The sequence below is a fragment of the Canis lupus genome, chromosome 12 (genome assembly GCF_003254725.2).
Source record: "Canis lupus dingo isolate Sandy chromosome 12, ASM325472v2, whole genome shotgun sequence".
In the NCBI taxonomy this organism is placed as follows: Eukaryota; Metazoa; Chordata; class Mammalia; order Carnivora; family Canidae; genus Canis; species Canis lupus.
The window spans coordinates 43,235,060-43,262,354 of NC_064254.1; the positions used below are offsets into that span (position 1 = coordinate 43,235,060).

A 27,295-nucleotide genomic window follows, 5' to 3' on the forward strand; every position below is an offset into this window, starting at 1 on the left:
GACTAAACACTCCAATAAAAAGAACTAGGGTGATAGAATGGATTTAAAAAAACAATAACCAGCTATATACACTCCTTACAAGAGACTCATTTTAGACTTAAAGACACCTGCAGATTGAAAGTGAGGTAATGGCGAAACATTTATAATACAAATGGATGTCAAAGGAAAGCCAAAATAGCAATACTTATAGCAGACAAAATAGACTTTAAAACAGAGACTGTAGGGATCCCTGGGTGGCGTAGCGGTTTGGCGCCTGCCTTTGGCCCAGGGCGCGATCCTGGAGACCCGGGATCGAATCCCACGTCGGGCTCCCGGTGCATGGAGCCTGCTTCTCTCTCTGCCTCTCTCTCTCTCTCTCTATGATGACTATCATAAATAAATAAAATTAAAAAAAAAATAAAATAAAACAGAGACTGTAACAATAGACAAAGAAGGACACTACATACTAATAAAGGGGACAATCCAATAAGACGATATAACAATTGTAAATATTTATGCACCCAACATGGGAGCACCCAAATACATAAAACAGTTAATAATAACATAAAGGAACTAATCAATAATAATACAATAATAGTAGGGGACTTTAACACCCCACTAACATCAATAGACAGATTATCTAAATAGAATCAACAAAGAAACAATGGCTTTGAATGACACACTGGAACCAGATGAATTTAATATATTCTGAACATTCCATTATCTTAAAACAACAGAATACACATTCTTTTCAAGTGCACATAAAATACTCTCCAAAACAGATTACATATTAAGCCATAAACCAAGCCTTGACAAATTAAAAAAGACTGAAGTCATACCATGTATCTTTTCTGACAATGATGCTATGAAACTAGAAGTCAACCACAAGACAAAAATCTGGAAAGACCAGGAATATATGGAGGTTAAATAATATGCTACTAAACAAAACCAAAAATCAGCAGAAGAAAGGAAATAACAAAAACTAGAGTAGGACCTATGAAACCAGGAGCTGGTTCTGGGGGGAAAAAGTCAACAAAATTGATAAACTGATAACTTCTTTATCAAGAAGAAAAAAGAAAAAGGACCCAAAGAAATAAAATCACAAATGAGAGGGGAGAAATAATAGCAAACACTACAGAAATACAATTATAAAAGAATATTGTGAAAAACCATATGCCAACAAATTGAACAATATAAAAGATATGGATAAATTCCAGAAATACATAACTTACCAGAACAGAAACAGGAAGATAAAGAATTTTGAACAGATGGATTACCACCACCAAAGGAATTAAATCAGTAATCCAAAACCTCCCAAAAACCAAAAATCCAGAGCACATGGCTTCCCAGGAAAATTCTAGCAAACATTTAAAGAAGAATTAATACCTTTTCTTCTCAAACTATTCCAAAAAAATAGAAAACAAATGAAAACTTCCAAATTTATTCTACAAAGTCAGTGTTACCCTCATACCAAAACCAGATGAAGATCCCACAAAAAGAGAGAACTACAGGCCAATATCTCTGATAAATATAGATGCAAAAGTCATCAACAAACTACTACCAGACCAAATCAAACAATATATTTTTAAAAATCATTCACCACAATCAAGTGGGATTTACAATATTTACAATATTTACAAATTAACCAATGTGGCACATCACATCAATAAGAGAAATGATAAGAACAATATGATCATTTCAATAGATGCAGAAAAGGATCTGACAAAGTACAGCATCCATTAATGACAAAACAAAAACAAAAACAAAAACAAACTCTCAACAAAGTAGGTTTACAGGGAATAAAACTCAACCAAATAAAGGCTATATATGAAAAACCCACAGCTAACATCCTCAATGGGGAAACACTGAGAGCTTTTCCCCTAAGCTCAGGAACAAGGTAAGGATGCCCACTTTCACTACTTTTATTCAACATAGTACTGGAAGTCCTAGCCACAGTAATCAGACAACAAAAAGAAAAAAAAAAAAAAAGGTATCCAAATCAGTAAAGAAGAAGCCGAACTTTCACTATTTGCAGATGACATGATACTATATATAGAAAACCTGAAAGACTCCATCAAAAAACTGCTAGAACTAATAAACAAATTCAGTAATGCCATAGGATACAAAATCAACATACATAAATCGGTTGAATTTCTTTACATCAATAGTGAAGCAGCAGAAAAAGAAATTAAGAAAACAATCTCATTTATAATTTCACCAAAACCAAAAAGATATCTAGGAATATTCTAGCCAAAGATGTGAAGACCTATCCTCTGAAAACTATAAAACCCTGATAAAAGAAACTGAAGATCGCACAAAGAAAGAGAAAGGCATTCCATGCTCGTGGATTAGAAGAACAAATATTGTTAAAATGTCTACACTACCCAAAGCAATCTACACATTTAATTCAATCCCTATCAAAATACCAACAGCATTTTCCTCAGAGCTAGAACAAACAATCTTAAAATTTGTATGTATCCACAAAGGACACCAAACAGCTGAAGCAATTCTGAAAAAGCTGAAGGCATCACGATTCTGGACTTCAAGTTAAATTACAAACTGTAGTGATCAAGACAGTATGGTACTGGCACAAAAACAGACACATAGATCAATGGAATAGAAAACCCAGAGATAAACCCACAATTCTATGGTCAGTTAATCTTCAACAAAGCAGGAAATAATATCCGATGGTAAAAAGAGTATCTTCAACAAATGATGTTGGGAAAATATAGGTACATACAAAAGAATGAAACTGGACCACTTTCTTACACCATACACAAAAAATAAATTCAAAATGTATTAAAGACCTAAATGTGAGACCCGAAACCATCAAAATCCTAGAAGAGAGCACAGGCAATAATCTCTCTGACAACAGCTATAGTAACTTTTTTCCCAAATAGGTCTCCTGAGGCAAGGGAAACAAAAGCAAAATAAAGCATGGGGGCTACATCAAAATAAAATCTCTGCACGGTGATGGAAAAAAATCAACAAAACTAAAAGGCAACCTACCAAATAGGAGAAGATATTTGCAAATGACATATCCAATAAAGGGTTAGTATCCAAAATATATAGAGAACTTGTAAAACTCAACACTCAAAAAACACAATAATCCAATTAAAGAATGAGCAGAAGACATGCACAGAAATTTTTCCAAAGAGAGGGAGAAGAAATGTGTGGGAAATATCAGAAAGGGAGACAGAACGTAAAGACTGCTAACTCTGGGAAACGAACTAGGGGTGGTAGAAGGGGAGGAGGGCGGGGGGTGGGAGTGAATGGGTGACGGGCACTGGGTGTTATTCTGTATGTTAGTAAATTGAACACCAATAAAAAAAAAAAAAAGAAAATTAAAAAAAAAAAAAAAAAAGAAATTTTTCCAAAGAGGACATAGAGATGGCCAACAGATACATGAAAAGATGTCCATCATCACTTACTGTGAGGGAAATGCAAATCAAAATTACAATGAGACATCACCTCACACATGTCAGAATGGCTAAAATCAAAAGCACGGAAAACAACAGATGTTGGGAGGCTATAGAGAAAGGAGAACCCTCTTGCTCTGTTGGTAGGAATGCAAACTGGTGCAGCCCCTGTGGAAAACAGTATAGAGTTTCCTCAAGAAGCTAAAAGTCAAACTACCTTATGAACCAGCAATTGCATTAGTGAGTATTTACCTGAGTATTTACCCAAAGAATACAAAAACATTAATTCAACAGGATACATGCACCCCAATGTTTATAGAAGCATTATTTACAATAGCTAAGATATGGAAGTAGCCCAAGTGTCCATTGATTGATGAATAAAGAAGATGTGGTGTGTGTGTATGTGTGTGTGTGTGTGTGTGTGTGTGTGTGTGTGTGTACATACATACTGGAATATTATTCAGCCATAAAAAGAATGAAATTTTGCCATTTACAACAACATGGATAGAAAACTAGAGAGTATTACGCTATGTGAAATAAGTCAGAGAAAGACAAATATCATATGATCTCACTCATATGTGGAATTTAACAAACAACTAAAAGGGGGGATGGAAGAGAAAAAAAAAAAAACAAGAAACAGACTCTTAACTAGAGAGAACTGATAGTTACCAGAGGAGACATGGGTGGAGGATGGGTTAAATAGGTGATGAGGATCCAGGAGTGTACTTTTCAGGATGAGCACCAGGTGATGTATGAAATTATTGAATCACTATATTGGACACCTGAAACTAATATAGCACTGTATATTAACAAACTGGAATTAAAACAAAGACTAAAAATACTAAGATGGTTACCCAAAATGTGCCTAGGTTGTTGTGAGTTTTCATCCAGATGTAAGTACGCATTCTTAACAGTTAGGCTATTAACCCAAGTCCTCCACATTGTGACAACTAGTATTAAGATTCATCTTGGAATTGCAGAAAGTTCCATCCCAACACTTACAGAGATGAACATCTATGTGGAGTATAAGAGAAGGCACATTTGCAGAAACTGTGGCAGAAATCAACTAATTATTAGTGCTCTGCCTGGATCATTTGGGAGAGAAGGGTGTGAGATATTTAATGCTTGTTTAAAAAGAATGCAGCAGCAGCTGTGACATCTTCTCACTTCCTTCTGCAGGTTCTCAACTCAAACTTGAATCCATTTAGATATGATAGAAAAACATCTCAGAGTTTTTGCATGGGTTTTGGTTGGCTTTGAGAGATCTTTGACCCTCATGGAGAGATTTCTCTGAAAACAATAAACTCTTAGGGGAACCTATAGCTAAATCACTGACTAGCATTCAGGCTTTTACTGCCCAGTTGGGTTTACAATGCTGATGAAAGTGAATCAATGGGAAACAAGAAAGTAACCCAAAGGACTCTACGTATATTTTTACTGTCAGTCTCATTGCCCTGGAAAACTCCCCTATCTCTACTGTTAAAATTGGGCAAAAACTTAAGAAATTATACCATAATAATGGGCAGGAAGTGACCCAGATCAAGGCTGATTTCTTTTTTAAAAATTAAGGTATGAGTCAAGCACAAGTATGCAAACCCCATAGCCCTAGCCTAAAAACAATATGGCCGTGGTTGCTAAATCAAGGAGTCCTCAAGGCAGAAATAGACAAATGTCTCAAATAATAACCCTGTTACTCAACATGGGGCTGTGGAGGAGATGGTGGTAGGGAGGCAAAACTTTGAAAATTTGTCTGGTTGAGTTGCTAGCAATGGCTACACCACTTGAAGCCAAACATAAATCTAATGCCTTAAAATCATAAAGCTGTCTTCCTAGGTGCTTCTGGATCACTTCCTCCCCACTCTACACCACCTCAGTTGTTTTAAGAAAAATGATTATGGGTGAGACTAAGGTCTCTCAGTCCCCAAAGGCAAATCAAAGGCCAAATACAGTCATTTGAATATCCTGGGGAGTTTCAGAGTGGGAGTGATTCAAACTTGTATGGCTGTCTTGGCTATGGACAACCAAGTCACTATCCTACTTGGACATGTGGAAGGAAAAGGCACTTAGATTTAGCCAATGGGATTTGAGTTAGGTTCACCGTGGGGAAGAACAGATTTTGTGACACCCTGGGGAACTTTGGGCCAATTCAATGTACTGTTGCTATCTCTTCTATATCTGCATATATAGTAAGAGTTGAGGTATTCTATCGCTATTCTTCCCTATCTCAAAAGGCCAGACAGGAGGGCCTAACAAGCCTTGATTGTCACATGGAAACGGTATATTCAAGAATACAGCTGACATGACCCAAGTCACATCTCAGCTTTACATGGAAAAAAAAAAATGACAGCTTTTCCTTTGAGGGGAATTTTATCCACTACTTTAACACCTAAAGGAAACTGCTGGCTCATTGAGACCTTCAGTTCACTGAGGTTCACCTAAGCACCTGTACCTAGTTGAGTAATGGTTTGGCTAAGTTGAAACCTAACAGTGTGTGCTGGGCTGCATAGCTTTTCAACCTCAATACCAGCTATGCAAACTAAAAATGGACATGGTTGCTCCAATGAGTAAGTAAAACTCTAAATTCTCATAGCTTGAGCCCATGTCCCTTTTAATGAACTTTGTAATATTTTTATTAACTCTTGGGCTGTTGCCAATGGCTTGGCTTTTTGGTCTACCACTTGAAAAGCTACAGACTGGACAACTAAAATAACCCCCTATTTTCCATTCCGGTTGAATAGGCAATTGTGTAAATACCATTTTTGAAAAAATCCATCCTTTTCCCACTAAATTGAACACCCATTCATAAAATATAAACTTCTCATAGAACCTTGAGATTTCAAACTATTTGTCCCTCCCTGTGCCCATATTGATTATGATATGTGGAACAACTGGTAATGAAATTTCCCCCTCACTGTTCATTTATTTCATACTTTCTTTCTATTTTAGGACATTTATATTTTTGGTCTTCACTTTAAGATAATTTTATCTAATGCCCCCTAAATTTTGTTTTTGGGATTTCATTTAAGTTATATGTTAATTTTGGAGAATTTAAATTTTAAATAATAACTAGTCTTTCCATTTGACATGTTTTTCCATTTGTCCAAATATTCTTTGTATGCTTTCTAATAAGAGTATAGTTTTCTTTCTAGAAGTCTTGTGCTTTTCTTATCAAATTTTTGCCAATTTTTAAAACTGTTTTCTTCGTAAGTGTATGTATATTTGTCATATATGTGACTGTTAAGAATGAAATACTCCCCCATATTTCTATTTCTAGGTCTTTATTGCAAGAGTAAAGGAAAACAATTTGTTTGTCTTTTGTCCAGTTACCTTACTAAATTTTCTTATTAATTTTTGTGGTATTTTACTAGATGGTCTTTGGTTTTCAAGGAATAAATCTGCAAAATAAATCTGTTTATTTATTCTTCTCCAACACCACTTCTTTCATTTTATTATTGTACTACAGTTGCTAGTTACTCAAAAAAGTGCTGAGTAGTAGCAATCATAACAGGAATTGTTGATGTAGTTACAGAGGCTATACAGCATAGGGCTAAGAGCATGATTTCTTAAGCATTAATGCATAACTTTGATTTACAAGCTTGCCACTTGCTGTTTGTGTGTTCTTGGGCAAGTTATTTAAGCTTTCTATGTCTTGGTTTTTCCATCTTTAACATGGGAATTATAATAATAACTATCAACTATGATTTCTGTGATAATTATTATATGTAGAGTGCCTAGAACTGTCCTTGCACAGAGTAGGCACTATAAAAGTGTTAGCTATTATATTTTTTTCTTGGTTTAAGTGAAAGTCTTAGGGTTTCTCTAATTAGAATGGTATTTATTGTAAGTTTGTGGTAAAACAACATACCTAAGTAGTTTCTTATCCAGTTTTACTGTGTTTTTATTAGGAAAAATTGCTTTATTAAATGACTTTTAAACATCTATTTATATGAGCACCTGGTCTTTTTACTGCTGTCATAATGGATTATACTGATACTGAATCACCTTTGGATATCTGAGCTACTTCTTAGTAATAATGTATTATTATGTCGGTATATTCTATTTACCAATATTTTAGAGTGTTAGCATATATTGACAAATGAGTTTTGTTTTGTTTTGGATACTATATTGGTAATTGGTAAAATTTTGTTATTAAGTTTGTGGGATTTATATAATAAATTAGGAAGATTGCTAGCTTCCTCTATGGTTTGAAATAGTTTAAATAACCTGGACTAAACTTTATTCTGTAAAGGTTAGATAGAACTTGGCTGAGAACCCATCTCACTTTGGTGTCTGAATGGTACATCTTTATTCACCTTTTCAAGCTTGTCTTTGGTAATTGGTCTTTTCAAGGATTTTATATCTTCTTCGATCAAACTTGATATTTTATCTTTTGCTAGAAAACCATCCATCTCCTCCAGGTCTCCAAGTTTGTTGTGAAAATATGTGTGTGGTCTTTTATAATTCTTGTAAATCTCTTCTATATCTGTACTTCTGTCTACTTTCTCATCCCTAATCTTGTATATATTTTGCTCTCTCCCTCTGCTCTAATCAGGTTTATCTGTTTTATTAGTCTTTTCTAAAAACCATATTTTAGGCTTATTTTTTTCTTTACTATAGAGTTTTTTTTTTTTATGATAGTCACAGAGAGAGAGAGAGAGAGAGAGAGAGGGAGAGGGAGAAGGAGGCTCCATGCACCGGGAGCCCGATGTGGGATTCAATCCCGGGTCTCCAGGATCGCGCCCTGGGCCAAAGGCAGGCGCTAAACCACCGCGCCACCCAGGGATCCCCGCCACCCAGGGATCCCTTGTTTTTTACTTAATTAAATCCAGTTCATCTTTTAAGTATTCCTCTTTATCATTTCTTTTGGTCTCTTTTGTTATTCCTTTTCTAATTTTTAAAGATGTTTTCTTCCATTATTTTCTATTTTTCTTCAATATTGAGGACATTTAAGACTATTGATTTTCTCCTGAGTGCAACTTTTGCTGTGTTTTATAGATTTGGAGATGAAGTAGTCTCATTTTCTCATGCTTCCCAAATGGCATGTTATTTCTTTTCATTTCCTCACTGGCCCAACATAATACTTCTAGAAGTATGATTCTAAGTAGTCAGAATTTCTGGTTATCTATTTACTATTCATTTCAAGTATGATTGATTTATGACCAGAGTTTGTGAACTATAAAAAGCTGAAAATGCCATAAGTAAATTTAACATTTTATGGCCAAAGTCATGATTACTTTTTGTGAAATTTCCAGAAATGTATAGAAATTATTATTCTCTTCATAAGGAATATAAAGGCCTATTTATACCAATAAGATTAAATGTATCAATTGTATGATTCAATTTATCTATGCCTTTGCTATTTAATTCTGTCTACCAGAATTTTTAAATTCTGAGAGAAGTATACTAAAGTTGCACACATTCAAATGAATGAATTATAATCATTGTATTCGGGTACACACATGTGATCTAGTAAGTATTATTTGTAAAGCATTGAATACGATTGTATTCAATAGTGAGTATGAGAAAGCCCAATAAATGGACTAAATAGCAACTGATTTACGTAATGAAAGGCTGTAGGTAGGCAGGCAGATAGATCTACAGAGTGTATAAGAATTCAAGAATGCCATCAAGAAAGCAGGACTCTTGCTTTTCTGTTCTGTCATCCTTACTAAAGACTGATACAGTTCTGGAATGGCTTCTATGTTCTGGGCAGCAGAAAGGAGGAGCAGAAGTGGCAGCACTGACAGATATGATGGCTTATGTCTCATTGGCTAGAACTGAGTCCCAGAGCCATCTGTAGTGAAAAGGGAATCTAGAAAAAAAAAAAAAAAAAAAAACTTTTAGCTTTAACATTTCCAAAATGGAAGAAGGCAAGTGAAAAATAAAATGGAATGGGTGTTGTGGTAGTCAGCCAATGGTATCTGCCACACATAAGAACTGTTAAGACATATATTCAGGATTCAAAGTTTTAATAGTTGGGGCCTCTTGCTTTCCTCAGGGCTGCTCCAGCTTCCCTTTATCACCTCTCTTTTTAAAAAAGTTCTAAGAGTTAAAGACATTATACCTAACTTAGGTATTCTCTGGTAATGAGAAGAATTGGAAAGATGAGACCTCTACTGAGTTACACAAAGAATCCTTCTGGGAATTTGAAGTTACATTGAATTTATAAATTGGTGTAGGAAGAATTCAGGTGTTATGACATCTTCACATGATGAGCATGGGCTACTTCTCTATTTTTAAGATATTCTTCTAGAAATATTTATTCAAAAATGTTTTTATAGTTTTCTATATATAGGTTTTACACATTCATCATTAGGTTTATTCCTAAATACTGTACTCTATATTTTTATTATTATAAAGGATATCTTTCATAGTTGTTATTACTCTAATTGTTTCTGGTTTATAGAAGTAAAATCAAGTGTTTTTGTGTATTCATCTTATGTTTAGCTATTTTGCCTAACTCCCTTATTATCATTATCATTATTGTTATTATTAATATCACCTGGGGGATTTCAAGTAGACAATCATATCATCTGAAAAATGACTTTTTTTCTCTTTTCCTATCTTTATGACTTTTAATTAATTCCTTTTTCTATACAACTGGTTAGGGATACCTGGGTGACTCACTGGTTGAGCGTCTGCCTTTGGCTCAGGTGATGATCCCGGGGTCCTGGAATCGAGTTCCACATCAGGCTTCCTGCATGGAGCCTGCTTCTCCTTCTGCCTATGTCTCTGCCTCTCTCTGTGGGTCTCTCATTGTAAATAAAGAAAATCTTAAAAAAAAAAAAAAAGAACTGGCTAGAATCTCCCATACAATTGTTGAACAGAAGTAGTGATGAATTGTTTAAAAAAGTTTAAAATTTTAAGAGGAAAATATAGATGAATATCTTTCTGACTTTGCAAATGATTCCTTAAACTACCACAAAAATATTTACTAAGAAATAAGAATTAAAATTGTAATATTATTTATAAAAACTTTTATGTCAATAATAAAAATATAAAAAGAAATGAAAAATGGGCAAAAGACCTAAATAAGTATTTTACAGAAAAGAAAACATATATCACTAAAAAGCATATCAAGTTAGACTCAATCTAACTATTATTTGGGGAAATGTAAAAAAAAAAATAAGAGTGGGAAAGTTATCTTACATTCATTCAACGGGCAAAAACTAAAATGTTGACAGTACCAAGTATTGCAGAGATTGTAAATCAATGGGCTCTCACATATTGTTGATGGGATGTAACTTGGAATAATCGCTTTGGTAAACAATTTAGCATTATTTTCTATAGTTGAATATTTGCACACCAAATAAATTAGCAATTTCATATTAGGTATTTATGCAAGTGAATTTAATAAATATATACCACAAAACACCTAGCAGTAGCACTATTAATGATAGCACAAATGTGGAAACAATCCAGATGTCCATTGACAGGAGTTTGACTAAACTATAACATAATCAGATAATACTAAATACCAATGAAAATTAATGAACCAAACTACATTTAACACATGGATGAGTCCTATTGTAATAATGATGAGTGGAAGAAGGAAGTCCCAGAAGATACATACATTATGATACCCACTTTGTAAAATTCAAAAAGAAGCAAAACTAAATAAAATATTTTTAAAATATATGCATATATTAATGTTTCTTTAAGGCAGAGCAAGGATAAACAAAAAATTCAAAGTAATGGCTATTCCAGGGCAGACAGAAAAACCGAATTCGTAATAGCATATAGACGTATTTTAGATTACAGTTCTTAAATTGGGCAATGGATTCATATAATTTCATCATATTGTTAATGAATATATAAAATTAAATAAATAAAATAACTGAAGGCCATGAATAAGCAATGATGACAATACATCATAAACCAAGGATACTAATTAGTCCTATGTGGTGCCTTAAGGTAAAAAACAAATGATAATAGTTATAACAAAAACAACAAACACATAAATAAATAAAATGAATTCCACTTATAACTTCCATTCTGCTAAACTGATGGAAAATTTAACTTAAGTATCTGGAGGATACTTGCCCCACCCAATTCCCGTAAGGGCCTAGGGTTTTATCAGAATAAAGGCATTGGGAAGACCCTTCTTCCCAGCCACTATGATTATCACTGAGATTCCCATTGCCCAAACTAGCTCCATGTTGTTCTTTTATCTTTTTGTCATGCTTTGTAGTCTATAAGCAATTTTTCCTTCCATCCTGTGACACAGTCCTTCCTAGAGGCAAAGGAACACAATGTCTTTGATATCTTCTAGGAACTGAGCAAAAAAAAAAAAAAAAAAAAAAAAAAGGGAAACACACACACACACAAAGGAAAGGTAACAAATTAATATCTAAAAAAATATTCTAAAGAGAAAATGTAGTCTCTATTGTATTCATTCACCTGTGAGACATAGTTTAGTAAGGCTAAACTTCTTTCTCCAATTTCAGATTTTCTTGGTCAGATTTATTGCATTCTTCTGAATGAGTTAATATTCTTACTTGCTATATCACTAAAACATCTTTTTTTGCCTCTAAACCCAACTCTTTGGTGATTGAACTTGAGGAAAAATTTAATTACAATTTTACATGTAATTTTGTTTACTTCTAGAATCAGAAACTGTTGCAATAAATGAGAAAATGAGTAAAGGCATAGAAAACAAATTAAGAAAACTGTCGTATCAAGTGGGAAATGGGCCCTTTGGCAAATTGTTTTTATTGCTTTTTTCCCTATTTATCTGAACACAAAATTTATTAGTATTATATTGTCAAATGAAGCAGCTGAGTCTAGTTCAAGTTTATTACTAATATTATCATTCATTAATAATAAATTTATAAGTCAAATAAGTATTTTATAATATTTGCATGATTCAAATTGTGACCTACATTACAGCTATTTAATGAAGGATGATCTTGGGTCAACTTGCTAAAAATCAACAGCGCTTGCCCTTATAACATAACTTCATTCTCTCAGCCTGACATGTTTTTCTTACATCGATTAATGAGCTCTTCTATTTTTGTCTTTTCCATGTTTAACTTGCAAAGAGAAAAAAAAACATCTAAGTTGATACATCTGAGTGTCAGGTAGAGAGTAGCTGTGGAGCAGAGAGAATTTTGAGCAGAGAATTAAATTTACAGGGCAGCTGTAGAAAGATAATGGTCTAAGCTATAAGAATAGAAGAACTCTCCTATTAAAGGAGGAAGCAGGAAGAAGAAAACAGGGAGGTAAGTGCTTTCCAGGATCTGATCATATACAAAAACTCACTTTCATTTACCAAGTGTAGGATACATCAATTTCCAGCCCAGAACAGAACATTAATAATAAATACAGATTTTCTTCTGTCTTCAACATAAATATTTTCCCCTTTTATTTTTGTATCTCTCAAGCTGACAGAGGAAAACTCCAGAGTAAATGTGGATCAAAATGCTGTTTCTTGGATTAAAGTTACTCTTCAACATTTGAAGAAACAGATTCTAAAATTTTAAATAAACATAAGCACATAGAATATGCTTTTAAAAATCTTTATGGTATGAAAAATTATACTGCAAACAATAGGCTTGGCTCTTGTGTGAAGACATAATGTAATCTAGTGATATATATGCTATGTTAACTATATATGTGAATATGTTTACATATATAATAATATAAATATCATGTTAACTGTCAGTCTTCCTTTTTATAACATTAGTGCCCTGACCTTTTATGCCATTTTCCATGGTGTTTAATTAATTAATTGGGATAATTAAAAAAGAAGACAAACACACCCTAAAAATTGGTCAATAGTGTGTCTCAAATTTAAGTCCATGCATTCCCAAGCCTCTCCTTCTTTCAAAAGTAACAGACCACTTTTAAATCCATCAATACAAAATTACAATTGTATTTCATTTTTATAACTACCAACAAGTGCACCAGGTCCATGAGATTTTGCCTCATTTATCAAGCATCTCGTTAATAAGGGCTCCAAGTGTTCCCGGTCAAACTGTGCCTCTCCCAACTTTAACACTACCTGTCTCTCTAGCACAAATGGCACAAAACACAAATCTTGAGAAGGAAGCTATGATCAGAACTGACCACTCCCTTGCCCTTGAGAATAATGGAAGGAAACTCATTATTCCCCTCAGACACTGCCAGAAGTCCAAAATTCTCAGACTGTCCTCATAGCCACACAACACTTGATACAGCTCTGTCCATTCTCTAATACAAAATCTTTGACCTTCCAAACTCTTGCACTACATTCTCTGAAACTTACTCTTCCAACTCTCCTCTAGAGCTTCTAACTCTTTTCTAGATTTTAATTCCAACTTTTTCATCTAACAAAAATTTAGCTACTCCCTCTATATGCTGTCTCCTCACAGCCCTTAATGGAGGCTTTTTTCTCTCACATCCCATGTGACACCACAGGCCTAGATAGCAAATTAGAGTCTCTGATCCTCATTGCTGTTTATAGAAAATGTCTTTTCTTCCCACCTTCCATAAAAACCCGAATCTTTGAAGCATAGTCCATTAAACTGTACTCTAGGATACCATTCTATAGTGGTATAGATGGTGACGCTATGGGCACCATCAACCTTTGGATCCCTCTCTCTTCAGTTGTTGTCCACTCCATTACTCTCCACCATTACCTCTGTCAGCATTCTTAGTGACCTCTGTATGTATGTTGATATTTATTTTACACCTAGGCCTCTCATTCATTGACTTCCTTATCTTCGACATTATTTTTTTGTCCTTTTCACTTAAGCTATCCACTCTCAAGGTTATGTTTTGGAAATTTTCATTAGCAATTACTCACTACATTACTTCCCAAATCTTTAGTCAAAAGTTTACTAATTTCTGTCTTTCCAGATCATGTACGGGCATATCTTTGAGATACTGTGAGTTTGGTTCTAGATTACCACAATAAAGTGAAAGTCATAATAAACAAAATAAAGTTAATTTTTTGGTTTCCTAATGCATATAAAAATTATGTTTATACTATATATTGGCAATTAAGTGTGCAATAGCATTATATCTAAAAAAAGTACATACTTTAATTTAAAAATATTTTATTGCTAAAAAAAGAATGCTAGCTGTCATTTGAGCTTTTAGCAAGTCATAATTTTTTTGTTGGTGGAGGGTCTTGCCTCAGTGTTGATGGTTGCTGACTGATCAGGGTGGTAGTTGCTAAAGGTGAAGGTAACTATGGAGATTTCTTAGAACAATTCAACAACGAAGTTTTCTCCATCAACTGACTCTTCCTGTCATGAATGACTCTTCCTTTCTCTGTAGCTGAGATGCTGTTTGATAGCATTTTACCTACTGTAGAATTCTTTCCAAATTAAAGTCAATTTTCTCAAACCCTGCCATTGCTTTATCAACTAACTTTATGTAATATTCTAAATCCTTTGTTGTCATTTGAACAGACTTCATAGCATCTTCACCAGGAGTAGTTTCCATCTCAAGACACTCTCTTTGTTCGTCCATGGGAAGCAGCTCCTCATCCCTTCAAGTTTGATCATAAGATGGCAGCAATTCATTCACATCTTCAGGCTCCACTTCTAATTCTAGTTCTCTTTCTGTTTTCCACCACATCTCCAGTTACTTCCCCCACTAAGGTCTTATACCCTTCAAAGTCATCCATGAGGGTTAGAATCAACTTTTCCCAAACTTTTGTTAATGTTGATATTTGACTTCTTCCCATGAATCATGAATGTTCTCTATGGCATCTAGAATGATAAATCCTTTCCAGGTTTTCAATATACTTTGCCTAGATCCATCAGAGGAATCACTATCTATGGTAGCTATAGCCTTAAAAAATGTATTTCTTAAATAGTAAGTAAGACTTAAAAGTCAAAATAACTCCTTGATTCATGGATTTCAGAATGGATGTTGTGTTAGCAGGTATGAAAACAACATTAATCTCGTACATCTCCATCAGAGCTCTTGGGTAATCAGGTGCATTGTCAGTGAAAAATAACCTTTTTTTTTTTTTAAATTTATGATAGTCACAGAGAGAGAGAGAGAGAGAGAGAGAGAGAGAGAGAGAGAGAGGCAGAGACACAGGCAGAGGGAGAAGCAGGCTCCATGCACCGGGGGCCCGACATGGGATTAGATCCCGGGTCTCCAGGATCGCGCCCTGGGCCAAAGGCAGGCGCTAAACCGCTGCGCCACCCAGGGATCCTGAAAAATAACCTTTTGAAATTAACTTTTTTTCTGAGTAGTAGTTCTCAACAGTGGGCTTAAAATATTCAATAAACCATGTTGTTAACAGATTGTAGTCATTCAGGCTTCATTGTTCGCTATCTAGAGCACAGGCAGGGTACATTTATCATCACTCATTAAAGTCCTAGAGTTTTTGGAATGGTACATGATCTACTGGCTACAACTCAAAGTCACCAGCTGCATTAGCTACTGACAAGAGAGTAAGCTATCTTTAAAAGCTTTAAAGCCATGCATTGACTTACATTGACTTGCAACAGGCATCAACTTCTTTTTTGCTATGAAAGTCCTATATGGCATCTTCTATGACTTCTTTTTTGCTATGAAAGTCCTATATGGCATCTTCTATAAATATAAAGCTATTTCGTCTACATTAAAAATCTGTTGTTTAGTTTGTTAAGTGTCTTAACTAGATTTTCTGGGTAACTTGCTGTAGCACTAGCACTTGCTTCACCTTGCATTTTTATGTTATGGAGAAAGCTTTTTTCCTTAAACTTCATGAACCAAGCTCTGTTACCTTCAAACTTTTCTGTAGCTTCCTCACCTCTTAGCCTTCATAGAACTGAAGAAAGTTAGGCTTTGCTCTGGATTAGGCTTTAGCTTAGTGAAATGTAAAGGCTGGTTTGATTTTCTAACCAGACCACTAAAACCTTCTCCATATCATCAATAGAGCTGTTGCACTTTCTCACCTTTCATGTCTTCACTAGAGTAACACTTTTACTTTCCTTCCTGTACATTCACAATTTGAATAACTGGCACAAGTCTAGCTTTTGGACTGTCTCAGCTTTTGACATGTCCTTTCACTAAGCTTAATCATCTGTAACTTTTTATTTAAAGTGGGAGACATGTGACTCTTCCTTTCACTTACACGTCAATAACCTTATAATGACGGTTATTGATTAGCCAAGTTTCAATACCATTGTGTTTCAGAAAATGAGGAGGCCCACAAAGATAGAAAGATGAGGGAATGGCTGCTTGGTGAAACAGTCAGAACATAACATTTATCAATTAACTTTGCTATCTTATATGGGCATGGCTCATGGTACCCCAAAACAATTACAAGAGTAACATCCAAAATCACTGATCACAGATTAAAACACATTTAATAATAATGAAAAAGCTTGAAATATTGTCGGAATTACCAAAATGTGACACCCAGACACAAAGTGAGCAATAGCTATAGGAAAAATAGTACCAATAGACTTGCTCACTGCAGGGTTGCCATAAATCTTCAATTTGTAAAATAAATAAATAAATAATTAATTAATTAATTAATTAATATCAGTATCTGTGAAGTACCATGAAGTGAAATGCTATAAAGCCAGGAATGCATGTATTTTAATATCCGAACTCCAAAGATGTTTGAATCTCAAGTCTATTGGCACATTTTTAAATTCTCTTTATATTTTCACTTCTCTCATCTTGGATTCCACAAAACATCACTGTAATCACTTCATTGCATGTATTGTCCACTCTCTTCCCTTTGTCTCCTTCTCTGGCATTCTTGCCAGCAAAACGAAAAAAATTCAGTGCTAGTGAAACATAACTCCATGCCACCTCTACATTTACTCTCTAACAGATGAATTTGGCTGCAGTAAAATTCACAATCATTACTTACCAGTTCATAATCCACATTTCGAAGTGCCCAAGCAATACTGCTACATTTCTCTTGTACAATTGCTTTCTCACTTCTCACAAGAACTATTTTATAACTTCTCCTTTCTTCAACATTTATTCCATGCTTTCTCAAATAATTATTTCAAGTCTTGTTCCTTGAGAAAATAGAAGCAATCAAGTGAGAATATCTCAAAATCATATTGCAAAATTACCAACAAACTTCTTGCTATATTTGAAATACACCAGGTGTATTTCTGCCTGTGGACTTTTTGCCTATAAGGCTCTTTTTTAAAGTTTTTGCTAGGACTTGTTCCTTAACATTATTTAAGCCTCTGATAAATTGTTACTTTCTCAGAGAGATGCTTCCTGACTACTCCAACAAAGATGCGCCTTCAGGGATGCCTGGGTGGCTCAGTTGATTAAGCGTCCAACTCTCGATTTCAGCTCAGGTCATGATCTCAGGACTGTGAAATGGAGTCCCATATCAGGTTCCACATTGGGCATGGAGCCTGCTTAACATTCTCACTCTCCCTTTAGCCCACTCCATCACTCTCTCTCTCTCAAAAAAAAAAAAAAAAAAAAAAAAAGCACCCATTCATTACTCTCTATTATTCAGAGGATTAGTTCTGTTATAATATTTATTAAGATGTGAAACTATATTATTTTGTTTTATGTCTTGACTTCTAGAATGAAAGCAAGGGACTTGCTCATCCTGTGTCTGAAGCACCTAAAACAGTGCATGAAACATAGATGCTCAGATACCTTTGAATAATTAATTAAATTATTATAAATAATTAACTAAAATAACATAATTAGTAAGGTAGTGAAAGATTCTCAAAACCTCTGGACTGAAAACAATCTTAATGAGAGAAAATAAATATCCAAATAAATAGATAGATATACCATGTTCATGGATTAGACTATATTGTTAAGAGGTTGATCAATGGATTTAACACAAGCTCAATAAAAATATATGCAAGCTTTTTTTTAATCTAGATATTGACAAGTTGATTTTAAAACGTGCATGCAAATATATAATAGCAAAAACAATCTTGAAAAAAAGAATAAAGTTGGAAGAAGACTTATATTACTGATTTCAAGGCTTGCTATAAATCTACATTAAACAAGACAGTCTGGTATAGATATAGGGTGGGGAAAATAGAGCTACCTTGGGGATCCCTAGGTGGCTCAGCAATTTAGCGACTGCCTTCAGCCCAGGGCGTGATCTTGGAGACCGGGGATCCAGTCACATATCGGGTTCCCTGCATGGAGCCTGCTTCTCCCTCTGCCTGTGTCTCTGCCTCTCTCTCTCTCTCTCTCTCACTCTCTCGAATAAATAAATAAAATGTTTTTTTTTTAATAGAGCTACCTTATGATCCATCAATCACACTAGTCAGTATTTGCCCAAAGAATACAAAACACTAATTCAAAGGGATATATTCACCCCTGTGTTTATAGCAGCATTATTTATAATAACCAAGATATCAAAGTAACCCAAGTGTGAGATAGATATAGATACACACACACACACACACACAATGGAATATATTCAGCCATGAAAAAGAATGAAATCTTGCCATTTGCAATGACATGAATGGAGCTAAAGAGTATAATGCTAAGTGAAATAAATCAGTCAAAGAAAGACAAATACCATATGATTTCATTCCTACATGGAATTTAAGAAACAAAAGACTAAAGGGGAAAATAAAAGAGAGAGACAAACCAAAAAACAGACTCTTAATTCTTTATTATGGAGAACAATGGTTATCAGGGAGGAGGGGGTTGGGGGATGGGTAAATAGGTGAGGGAGATTCAGGAGTACACTTGTCATGGTGTATGGTGTTTCGTGTATTGTATATCTGAAACTAATGCAACACTTTATATTAACTAACAAATTTAAATACAAACTTAAAAAGCAAAAAAAGAGAAAGAAAATGGAGATTAAAATAAAAATAAGATATCACTACACACCCACTAGAATGGTTATAATTAAAAAGATTGACAATACTGAATGTAGCAAAGGATATAAAAAAAAACAAGAATTCTCACACATTGCTTGTAGAACAATAAAATTATGTAATGGTTTTGGAAAAAGATTTGGCAGTTTCTTATATAGTTAAGTATATACTTTCCATATGACCCTGTATTCCCACTCTCCGATATTTACCCAAGAGATATGAAAACATATGTCCACACACAGCTTGTACATGAGTGTTCACAGCAATATTATTCATAAGAGGTGAAAATTGGAAACAACTCAAGTATCCTTCAACATCAGAAAGAATAATTTATGGCATAGTCAGTTAATGGAGTACTACTCAGCAATAAGAAGGAATTAACTACTAATTCATAAGTTGATAGCCATAATGAAATTGATATATCTTTTTAAAAAGTATTTAAAGAAGTCAGATTTTTAAAAGTACATATGGTAGAATTCAATTTATACAAATTTTCTAGTTATCTATTACAGTCTATTTCAAAACTTCACAGTTTAAGAGAAATTAAAATTAAGTATTTTGATCTCAAATCTGCAACTTGGGCACTGCATAGCTCCACTGGGACGGTCAGACACACTTCCAAGGTAGCGCATTCACATGGCTGGCAAATTGGTTTTGTATATTGAAATTCAGCCAGGGCTGTTGGTTAAGGTTCTCAATTTCTTTCCATATGGATTTTTCCATGGGCTACTTGGACTTCTTCACAATACACTAGCTGGGTTCTTGGCGTGTCCCAAGATTCAGAAAGCAGAAGCTGCCCATCTCATAAAGCATGGTCTAAAAGTTGGCACAGCATGACTTCCATCATTTCTATCAGCTAAGTTTTTATAGAGTCCTCCTATATTCAAAATTAGGGGTACAGATTCCTGTCTTGATGGAAAGAGTGTCAAAGAATATGTGGTCATCTTTAATCTACCAGATATGCAGTACTAGAATACAGAAAGCTAACCTATGCTGATAAGAATAAGAATAGTATTTGCTGTGGGGTAGAGAAAGTAGCAGGCATTGACTGGCAAAGCACATAAAGGAAATTCCTCAAGTGGTAAAAATATTCTCTATCATGATTAAAGTAGTAGTTACAGAGGTGTATAAATATGTCAAAATTCATCAGACTGTAACACTAAAGATCTATGTATTTCACTGTATGCAAATTTACCTCCATTTAAAAAATAACTTCCTTATGTGGAAGCAGGTTTCTTCTAAGCAAACATAGTCACCCTAACAGAAAGTTTAGAAGTAAGTTTATTATATGCTCTGAGTTCCATTGAGAAACTCTTCTTTGCTGATTATTTTTAAATTGCTCTAGTAAAAGAAATCAGAAAAATCCTGTTTCTTAAGTCATTTCAAAGCCATTTTTAGGTCAAATAAGCTCAAAACTGAAAATTCTGGGGAAAAATACTTTTACTCAGCATATATGTTAAGGTGACATGTATGCATATGTATACATGTATTCACACATACATAATTTGATTTGGATTATTTTTATTCTGTTTTTGCATTTGAGGCTTGAGAAAATTGAAGAAAAAAAATCCTAGCAAAGCCATTTAAAAATCAATTCAATTTCTCAAGTATATTCTTATGGTGACATCAGATTAAGAACCATTTTTTACATCCTAAACTTGGTGCCCTTGATGAGCTTTAGGAAGGATGAGTTCTTCAAGAGTTTCTTAAATCACAAAGTAACTACTGGACTATTAAGTATATTTTATTATACTTAATTCTTAATAATCATTGATCTGTATATAGTGCTAAAGGCAATTCCTTTAAAAAATTCCATTAACCAGAATATTCTGTTTTTTAGGAATTCTGGATAAAGAAAGAAGATAGCATAATAGAACTTTAAAACTGTAACCAGTTTTCATGACAGTTTACTTCAGTTGCAAAACTAAATTGGTATATATGTTTACTGAGGTCTTTAGCTGGAACCTGTGTGCCTTGGGTTAAAATCCTAGCAAGTTCTCTTTTGCTGAGCAAGTTTTCTTCATGCGATCCTGCCCTCCCAGCTAGGCAACTCAGTGGTTCAGAAATCAGTGTTGATGAGTTAGCTATTCACTATCTTCCAAGAGATTCTCCATTGAAACTATGCTTAGAGCTCTCTGTGACTCCGTCTTCCTTCTTTCGTAGGATCCCTTCCATCAAGCGACCTTCCTCTGAATACAGGTTCCTGCTATTGAATGTCATAGGTGAGTCCATGCTTGTGTTTGCAATTAGAGAAAAATAACACTTTTAACTCCATTCCATCATCTGTATTTGCAGACAGTGCTGCCCAGCACAAGAACGGTCATGTGCATGTGACTGTCTCCCTCTAATGCTGGAGCCCACATTATCATCTGCTGCTATGAATGCCCAAAGCAGGGTATGTATACCAAGGGTAAGCCACCAGAGAGAAGGCCTCGATGCCTCCTACTTCTTGGGAATCCTTTTTCATAACTCCTAGGCAGCCAGTAACTTCAGGAGTGCTTCATGAATATGCCCTAATGTAGTGTGCTACCATGTCTGTCCACTTCTAAAGTAAACCATCCCTCAAAATAATCTCTTTTCTCTCTTCACATCCTAATTCCTAGGGGAGTCCCCTGGTCCTCAGCATAATAAACTAAATAAGTCCTTCTAAAATAGAATGATTGATAGGTTTAGACTTCACAGGACTGCTTATAGAAATTGATTCCTAATTAATGGAAGAGTATCAAAAGTGTCAAAAGAAGGGTATGTATATGCATATTTTTTATCACAAGCCATGTGTTCCACACATATCTGGGATCCCATCTAAAAAGATTTCCCCTGTTTTGCCCCCATTCTGTTGGTTTACCAAAAGAATATGTTTCAGTGACTTGAAAGCCCATTCTGAAATTTGCCAATCAATAAAATACTTGGTTGAGAGTTGGTGTTTGGAGGGAAAATGGGTGGTGTAAGGATATTTTTATTTGTTTATATGAGATGATTGTGAAGTTCTGAATGAGCAGGGGTACTCAGTATGTCTGCATGTGTTTAGCCCTCCACTTTTTAAAATATCAAAATACCTTCATACTAGTTAATAAAGATTCACTGTCCCAAATCCCTTCAAGGACTTCCTGTTTCCCCCAGCCTCTGTCCCAGATCCTTAAACTTCCCTATGATCCAACAATTCAAGGGTTAATGTCTGGCATGTCATAGTAGGGTGCCTCTGAGCCCCTACTTCAATCCATTCTAATTGGTCAGTGCCCCCATGGCACTGGTTGGTTTTGATGAAAGCTGATGAGATCATATGATTGTATACTTTTTCTGCTAATCATTTGTGCATATAGAGTCAACTCTGAATTAGCTATATCAATGATTGCTAATATAAAACACAGCAAATCCAATTAAATGCTCTTCCATTTTACTTTGGAATGCATTATGTGATTTTCAGCAAGTTCAAACCCTTAACTATGGTTTTAAGCTAGTATCTAAAGTCAGTAATAGAAACTAATTTATTATTGTGTCCCAAATATCCAAGATAGCCAACACCCAAGGGAAAGTAAGGGAACGGGAATGAACAAGTAAGTATTGAGCATTTTCCTATATCAGGCTCTGTTATCTCATTAAAGTCTCATAAAACCCTCTAAGTATCATTATTCCCATTTTACCTATGGCAATTGAATGCTCAAAGTTGTATTTAATATCACACAGCTCTCTAAGCACAAGCACAGAAATGATCTATTTTATGCCTTTCCAAAAAAAATGAGAAATATGACTATGCCAATTTCATTTGAGGAAACTCAGACTCAGAGAGGTTAACTAGCTTGCTGAGGGCTAAACACCAATACGGAACAGAACTTAGGTGAGAATTGAGATTTTTAGACCCTTACTCCAGACTCCCACTTCCTGGGGAAATGAACTTGACAGTATCAAAATGACACTATTTGAGAAACATATTCCATTCAGACTACCTCCCCTACTTCAAGATAATGTCTTGGCCATACCAGAGCTCCTGCGTGCTTCCTCCCACCTTCCATCACCTTGGCATCAGTCCTTAGCAGAGCCTTATTATTGTCTGGCTCCTCTGCAGAGATTGCCCATGACAGTCTCAGAACTGTGGGTCAGTACACACACACACACACACACACACGCACGCACACACGCACGCACGCACACACTCCCCTCTCCTCACTGCAACAGGATTTTTATTAGTTAGAATTTTAAAAGATCTTGGAAGCTTTCCCTTTTTTTTAAGATGGGATGTCATCTTTTGTTACGGACAGACTCCACCAGGCAGAAAGGAGAGTTCAATGTTCTCAGGCCGCTGTGCACTGGGAAAGGAAGCCTGTTCTTACCGGTATGCAAACTCTCATTCACCCCCTTCTCTGCGTAAACAAATTAATCTAATCATGAAAGGATGTGTTAAAAAGAAAGGAAGAGAGAGAGTGAAGGCGGGAGTAAAGAAAGACAAAATTGAGGAGGGGGAAGGTTAAGAATAAAGACTCCAAACAGAGATTGCCATGGAAGAAGAAAGAATGTTTCCCAGTGTAAAAGACTCTTCTTTCAGAAGAAAACTACTTCTGGCTGCAAAATAAGCCTCCTACTGTTAGACTATTTAACTCTATCCAGTCTCCAGGGGTCCCATCCAAATTAATTTCATTCCTTTGTCAGGATCCTCCCATCTTTAGTTACGGGTCTCCATCTGTCCCCTTTGAAAGACTGCTGGGCACTCAGCTTCAATATCCTTCTTCCCAGCTGCCTTGGACTTTAAGGACCAATCTCTCACACAGAAGCAGCTCATCCAGGGACTCCGGGAGTGAGAACTAATTGGCAAGGGCCATCCTCTATATTCCCAAGAAAACCCCAAACAAATGGAAAATACCAAGCCCGTTTTAAATAAAAAGCTATTCTTATAACTGTTAATTCCACAATTACCATGTTATGAGCACTGGCAATGAATCTGAATCTCTCCACTTATATTTTTCTCCAGCAAATCTGCCTTTAAGGAAGCAATCACATGTCAAATAATTCAATAAATCAAATTTGTATGAAATTATTATTTAGTTATTTAGCTAGCATCCCCAAAACAATAGAACCGTCTATAGTGTTTTAGTTTGAGGGCATAATTGAGATCATCTAGCCAGTCTCTTAATTTTGAGGTGAGAAAACCAAGGCATACAGACCCTGAAAGTTTTCCTGTTTCACTATCCAGTAAGTTAGTGGTGAAGCTAAGAATAGAAACCAGACCGGAGTTCTGGTCCAATGATCTGATCTCTTTGTTGTAAATCTGAAGATAGATAAAGCCAGAACAAGTTTACATTTCGAACAATGTGAAACACTTTTATATTTATAATAAGCCCACAAATATAAACACGCAACCACTTTTCAAACACCAGTTCTCTTTCTTTTTCACCACTCACATTTTGTGTTAAGAAATAAGAGCTATTCTTCATATAAATCTAGCAAACATTGAAAGGGAAATGTGCTGCCTCAGAAATCGTATACAATGGGCTTTATAGTCAATTCTACATGGAGTTTATCCACTCTTCTGTTTACCTTAACATTTTTCTTTTTTCCCTTACTATAGATAACTGTGTGTTGGCTAAATTAGAATAAAACAAAAAACTTCAACAACTTTGTAAAATGTTTTTTTACATGTATTATACATATAAATGTATTTTTCACAGTTTCCCCCAAATATCCACTGGTATTTAATAATGCCCCTATGCATACCCTCATTTAATTTTCTTCACCCACTTTTAAAAATCGGCTTGCTATCACTCTATATACTATCTTGTTTCTTCTACTCTATTTACATTTAACTCCCTTTCTCCTTTTCTGAATTATCTTCTGCCAAATACCCTCTAAATGTGATTCTTTCACCAAGTCTTTGCTCTGAACCCACTCTGGACAACAGTAATTTCATTTTCTTTCTTAGCTTTGCCCATTTGAAAATAAATTATCGCCTTTTTAAATTCTTCTTCCCAAAATTCTGTACTTAATAATTATCCATGATTACTTCTCCTTTGTCGACATACATAATTAATTACACAACCTGAACGCTCTGTCTTCCATTTAGTTTCAGGTTTAAGTTAATTTTGCAAACATTTACTGTCTCCTTATCTTATGCAAACCATTGTGCTAGGTTCTCTGTGGCATAAAAAAATAAGCAAATTGTATTCCTTCATCTCAAGGTAGTTATCTGTCAGTCTTCTCCAGGTAAAGCAGAGTTGATAAAGTGTCTACTTTATAGAGGTAGTTTGAGGAGTAAGCAAACTAATGTATGTAGTTCCCAGCATACAATAAGTTCTTAGTGTGTATTACTTGATACTATGTTACTTTTAGTGTTATTGACAAATCAGTTTTTGATCCTCCCAAGTCTGAAAACGCCAGGACAAAAATATATAGAATATAAGGCTAAATGTGTCAAGAGCAATAGGCAAGCTGGCAGACAGCATTCTAAACTAGTAATTAAACATCACCAGTAATGAGACATACTGATATCATTTACCTCTTGATAATGATGCGCTGAGAAGGGCACTTTACCTTTGTGATATTCTTGCTATATATAAATATATAGCCTGAATAAAATCATAAGCAAATATCAGATAAACCCAGAAAAAGAGGCATTCTACAAAATAACTGTTTAGACTCTTTCAAAAGTCTCGAGGTCATGAAAAACAGACTGGGGAACTGTCTCTGAAGAAAATTAAAGGAGCATGCCAGATGAAGGACCAGATAAAGGACATTACTAGGATAACTGCTGGAATCTCAAAAAAGGGTATGGATTAGTTAATGGTAGTATATCAATCCAATTTTCTGGCTCTGATCATTATGCTATAACTATTTAAGTCATTAAGATTTGGGGAAGCTAAATGAATGGTGTACAGAATTCTTTGCGCTATTTTTGCAAGGCTGAAATTATTTCAAAATAAAAGTTTTTCATTCAAAAAAAGAGCAAATAAAATACAAATGTAAGAAAAAGGAAAGTGAGAATTCTTCCTCAACACATGGATGAAAAGGAGAGAATGAAGTGGGTAGCAGAAGGATTCTGGAAGATAGAAGCATCTGAGCTAGGATTTGAGGCCACTGATATTGAGGAAAGGTATTCTATGCGAAGAAAAGAGCAGAATTACAAGCAGCTAACAAGCAGAAAGGAAGGTGTGTTTGGATAGAAGTAATCATATTCTTTTGGAATTCAATGTCTTTGAGGGGGAGTAGTCTGAGACAGGAGCCAGACTTGCATATTTTTCTATCTCTGTTGTAGGCTGTATAATGTGCCTCCCTGTCAAAATGTCCATATCTCAATCCTCAGAACCTGTGAATGTTACTTTGCATGTTATAAAATACTTTGTACATCTGATTAAATTAAGGATCCTAAGGGATTCCTGAGTGGCTCAGTGGCATGATCCCATGGTCCTGGGATCGAGTTCCGCATTGGGCTCCCCACGAGGAGCCTGCCTCTCCTTCCACCTGTCTCTGCCTCTCGCTGTGTGTCTCTCATGAATAAATACATAAAATATTTTTTTAAAAAGATGCCCTAAACATCTTTAAAAAAAAATTAAGAATCCTGAGAAGGGGAGAGGATCCCAGATTATACAGGTAGGCCCAACAGAATCACAAGGGTCCTCATGAGAAGGAAGAAAGATTCAGTGCAGGAGGATATGGAACAAAGTGAGCAGAGGTTGGAGCAACAGGCTTGGAAGATGGAAGAAGAGGCCATGAGCCCAGGAATCATATGGCCTCTTATAGCTGGAAAAGACAAGGAGGCAGGTTTCCCTTTGAAGTGTGCAGAAGAAATACTGTCTTGCAAGCACTTTTATTTTAGACTTCTGAACTCCAGTACTGTTAAGAGAATAAATTTGTGTTGGTTTAAGCCACTAAATTTGTGCTAATTTGTTACAGCAGCAAAAGGAAACTAATACAGTCTCTATTACCTTCCTTGGGGCCCATTTTGTTTTTATTTCCATTTGGACTACTATTTTAGCCTCCTATCTGTTCTCTCGGCTCTGTTTTCCATCTCTCCTTTCTATTAAATGAGGTTTAATTTATTTTTCTGTCAAGCCCTGGATTGATCATGTCATTCCTCTAAACCAAAGCTCTCAAGGGTGCCTAGTACTTGCTAAAAAACATTCATGCTTACTATCCTGGCATTTA

General features: G+C 35.1%; 1 long non-coding RNA gene across 1 annotated transcript in view; it reads left to right on the plus strand.

Annotated features, from left to right (window-relative positions):
* LOC112658651 (uncharacterized) overlaps nt 1-27,295 on the plus strand; it is a 165,730-nt gene that overhangs the window by 77,450 nt on the left and 60,985 nt on the right. The window contains exons 2-3 of the long non-coding RNA XR_003135862.3: nt 21,329-21,387; nt 21,461-21,560. This is a non-coding gene — a long non-coding RNA (uncharacterized LOC112658651). The remainder of the gene's footprint in view (nt 1-21,328; nt 21,388-21,460; nt 21,561-27,295) is intronic.